Here is a 4,656-nt window from a genome sequence, read left to right on the forward strand (position 1 = left end):
GGGAAAGAGATTTGCTAGAGGATCAAGCAATGAAGTGAAATTCTTACCTAGTTGTACTTGAATGATGATAGCAATAACAAAGAAAACACTGATTTTATTTTGCAGTAGCTAAATAATAAATACTGTCTTTCAGAGACAGGCCTTAAATAAAACAGTTGGGATACCTTTAGACTTACAGGGTTTGGATCTCAGTCAGAACTGGATGGTTCAGCCAAAACTCTGTCCTTGGTCTCTTGGACACAGAGGCTTTGGTTTATTGAATGTGGCAATGTTTTTTTTTTTAGCCAGGGTTAACTAATTCTTGTTTATTTCAATGATATTAATAGCAGTTACTATTTCATTATAATAGCAATAATAAGTCAGAGGGAAGCCTTGGGCACAATAACAAAAAATGAAAAAAAATCATAAAATGACTGAATAATAACATTGAACAGATCCAACTTTGGCATGTTGGCTTTTCCTCTAAACAAGACACCAAACTTATTAATGCTGTGGATTGGGCTTTTTTCTTTTTTTTTCCTGAGTCTTGTGTTTTATTAAAATGAGGTCCATTTGTTAAGAGAGAAATAGAAACTTTATTCAAGTTTGAGTAGTAATGGGAAAATAGCCAGGCCAGACCAATCTGTTTTGGTTCCTTACTCCTTTATTCACTCTGCCCAGTTGTGGAATGATGTACATACAAAGAGAATGAATTTCTGATCTGTGAACTACAGCTGGATTGAAACACTCCTGTTACCTTAGCCTGCCATTGTTAGTAGTGGTCAGAATGTTAGCTACCTTTTAAAATCTTTGCTGGTGCAATACACAGATCAAATTTTTGTGGTGCTTGGCAAGGTAGAGTCTTCCATCACAGTTATCTTCAGTCTTACCCTCTTGGTGGGCACTCTGGCTCACAATTCATCTTGCTTCATAGCTCCCAGTATACTTCCTTACACTGCTTTGTCTCATAAGTAAACCTATTTATTTCTCTGAGATATAGAAAAATTACTTTTTTTTAATGAGTGATCTGCATGTGTCCTGCTAATTTATATCCCTTAGCATTATAGCAGCTATGCTATCTAACCTTGACCTAAAGTTTCAGCCATTACTGAATGTGCCCCACTCAGACCTACTTGAATTAACCATTCAAAATGTATACCCATCTCTTTTTTCTTCGTATTCGTAGAATAAACTTCTACCAAATCTTAAAACATTTAGCAAAGACAAAAATCCACACCCCAAAACTTAGTATCTAAAATGACAGATTTTGCTATTTACCTAGTTACACAGCAATCAAGCAAAACCCCTCTGGCTTGAGAAAGAGCACTGGAATAGGAAAGCATTTTGAGGCCAAAAGGGGAACATTTTGTAGGGAAGAATGTTCAGGAGGGAGTCAGTGCTAGTTACAGCACACACAGTCATACTAACATACCCACCTGCTGAGTGGAAAGATTGCCAGTGTAAACCCTTAAACCCCGGAATGCTGATGATTTCATTGAGTTGTAAAGCTAAGGCATGTCATAACAAGGCTGAAAGAAATCTGAGGAGAGGATTTTCTGCACACCTCAGCCAGCACTGCCCACATGAGTTGTGGTTGTGCTGTTGACTAGAGCAAAGGAAGCTGCAAGAGAATTTGTGGAGACCAGCAAGTTGAGCAGATTACCTATGCAAGGCTACCATAAACACTAAAAAGAGAGTGAATGATGAAGTCCTGAGACAAAAGGAAATACGTATTTCAGCATGAGTGTCTTAACAGGAAACTATTACTCCAGAACATTTAACAGCCCCATAATTAGGGTGCAATTTTAGAATATTTGACACCTGGACAGAAGCCCTAGCTTGTAAGCAAAGCTAATAATAAATTTAAAGATGCATTACAACTTCCAAGAGAGTGCCCTAAATAAATGAAAGTGAATAAACCTTCTCTTAAATTTTTGTGAGGCCTAGTCTGGTACAGACATAGGCCTACATAGGCATGAGCATACCTAGTTTGAGACTGGAATGCATTCTCTGGGGTAAATTTAGTTCCCAGAAACTTGGGTGTATATAGAGGCAGTCAAGAACTGACCAAAAGGATCAGAGTAACTTGATGATTAATTGTTAATTATTTACCTGAAGTGGTAGTTGGGCACCCAAGTTGTCTTTGTGGTTTCAGCCTCTTGTGCTTTATGGCACGAGTGCCCAACCATCAAACAATGCTGCGCACTTCATTTCCTTGTGAATGGTTTTAGATCATGACCTTTTCCAAACCTTTCCATGGAAATACTGAAGTTACCATTTCATAGAGAAGTGAGTAAGATGGTGGGAGGCTGCTAGTTTACATTTGCATTTTCAAGGACAGAGAAAAAACCACATGAGACTTGAAGTGTACAATACCCAAAAATACACTGCTTTATAAGAGAAAACAAAAGGTTTTAACAGGAAACTAGTGGATGAAGAGGAGAACTTCACATGTAATGTTGTTGGCTTTTACTGAGACTTACATAGTTTCATTTGAAAAAATCAATAAAAACTGACTTATCTTTGGGAACAGTGTAATGTGGGTTGCAAAACCACTGGTGTACAATAAAGCCATGTTGCTTGTTTTGGTTTGGTTTGTTTTTTTTTCCTTATCCAGTTTAGCATCAGCAGGCTTTGTTTCTTCTTTGTCTAAAACCAGCACCTTTATTAATGGCCTGCAAGAGTAAGTCAGAGTGCATTAATTATATTTTCAAATAATGTCATTTGAATTAGAGCTGAAAGCGCTATTCAGAACAAAGAAATAACAAAAAAATATGTAGGGAATTTAGTCATCTCTGCTGAATATAATGACATCTTTGGAGGAAGAGGATAAGCTAAAGATAAATAATTTCAACACAAATGTCCAGTACATGGGAGGAAATGTAGGAAGTGAGAGGTGTTCCTAGGCAAGTAAGCGTGGGCAGCTCTGACTGCTGCCAGAAGAAACTTTGGCAAAGCATTAGTGAATATGCTAATGTGAGGCACCAATCCAATGCCATCTAGTCACAGAGGACTCTTGAGTTCTGGGCAGGTTATTAATGAAAGATGACATATGAGCTGTGTTCAGAGACAAGGAACAAAAGTGGCCAGAGGACAGAAGGAGTGGTGCATTAAATAAAACACCAAAAAACTCAGAAAATTTGCCCATATGGTGCTTACTGCATTATCATGGTCCAGCTAATCTCCCAGATCAGCTGTGGAGGAAAGCACCTATGAACAGAACAGAAAACAACCCGTGTGAAATGTTCTGGTGCCTGATGTCCCCTGTATGTTGTCCCCAGTCAAGAACACATTTGGCACAGCATCATGCTTCTGGCATTGGCCAAATGCAGACATATGATTGAAGGAAATGTGATTTGAAGATTGTCAAGAGAGCAGCAAGGGAAGGGCTGCTCCACAAAAGAAGGCAATCCAGGAGCCGGGGGTGGGAGCTGTCCTGGTAGGGATGGCATCCTCACCAGCAGGAGTCAGTAACACAATCACCACAGAAGGCAAGTGCTCTGGCTCCAGTGACCTTCCAGTGGTGCAGGTCCCAGGTGAGGGCACCAAGGACCCTGTTGGGGCAACGAAGACCCTGTTACTCTCCGAGCTCTTACAGAAAACTGTGGAAAAGTTTTAAAGGAAATCCTTTCTGAGCCATACCGGTACTTAGTAATGGTTAGTTATGTCAGCTAACTTTGTCATTTAAATGTTAGATGTTTACAGTGAAAACCCTTCTGAGCTACTCACCTCAAGTCTTTTTCTGTAGTTGTTAAGTGAAAATGCACTTTAAAGAAGCAAATAGCTCATTATAACTGTTCTGTGGGTCAGTTATGCATTACATGCTGCAAGTGCCTGTTTCTCTCCAGTGATTGTAGGGAGCTGCTGGTGCCTATCCCAGATGAAGATGTTATCCTAAGTCCAGTTATGTGAGTGCAGGTGGCTGGCAGGTCAGAACTGGGGAGTCTTGGGTATGTGGTGAGGGACTCCAAAATGAAATGATGTTTTATGGAAGCATATGATTGTATCATGATGACCATCATAATAAATGATATATATTATTTTTATGACCATAAATTATATCTATGATTTTTATGACCACATAATGATCACAAAAATACACACCAAGGGTATGGGTGACTGCAGTTGTAACAATTGCACAATCAAGTATGCATTTATTCAAAATAATGTTTTAACGATTTAATAATTCAGCTTTTGGGGAGAAATAAATGATAGTAATTTACAGATTTCCTTTCAGTGAGTCCTCAAAAGCTAAACAACTTAAACAACTGCAGCCTGCACTAAATTTATCTGTACTTCATGTATTTTTAATTTGCACTGAGGAAGAAATGCACTTTGCTTGGCTCCTTGCAGGGCATAGCATTACTGAATAATTGTTTAAATTCCTTATGTTTCTGGAAAAGGAGTTATTTGTCAATTTTACATTAAAAATGAATGAAAGAAAAGCTCCCCTGAAACTGCCAAATGCTTTGTTTCTAAAGAATATTGATCTGGATTTTCCAAGTGAAAAACAGAATGTTCAAAGAGTACCCATTTTACAGGAGCAAAGTGACCAAAATTCTTTATCTTAAAAACTAAAGTGACTGATTAGATGCAGTGACACTGCATAGAGTTTTGTTATTTTTTTTTATCCTTGGCCACTTCTTTATACTCCAGATCCCACCAAAAAAAACCACC

The 4,656-nt window shown here is 38.4% G+C and overlaps 1 protein-coding gene across 2 annotated transcripts in view; it reads left to right on the top strand.

The window, feature by feature from the left end:
* CTPS2 (CTP synthase 2) overlaps positions 1–4,656 on the top strand; it is a 62,703-nt gene that overhangs the window by 50,260 nt on the left and 7,787 nt on the right. The gene's annotated exons all lie outside the window — the stretch shown is intronic.

This window comes from Corvus brachyrhynchos, unplaced genomic scaffold (assembly GCF_000691975.1).
Source record: "Corvus brachyrhynchos isolate BGI_N302 unplaced genomic scaffold, ASM69197v1 scaffold11, whole genome shotgun sequence".
In the NCBI taxonomy this organism is placed as follows: domain Eukaryota; kingdom Metazoa; phylum Chordata; class Aves; order Passeriformes; family Corvidae; genus Corvus; species Corvus brachyrhynchos.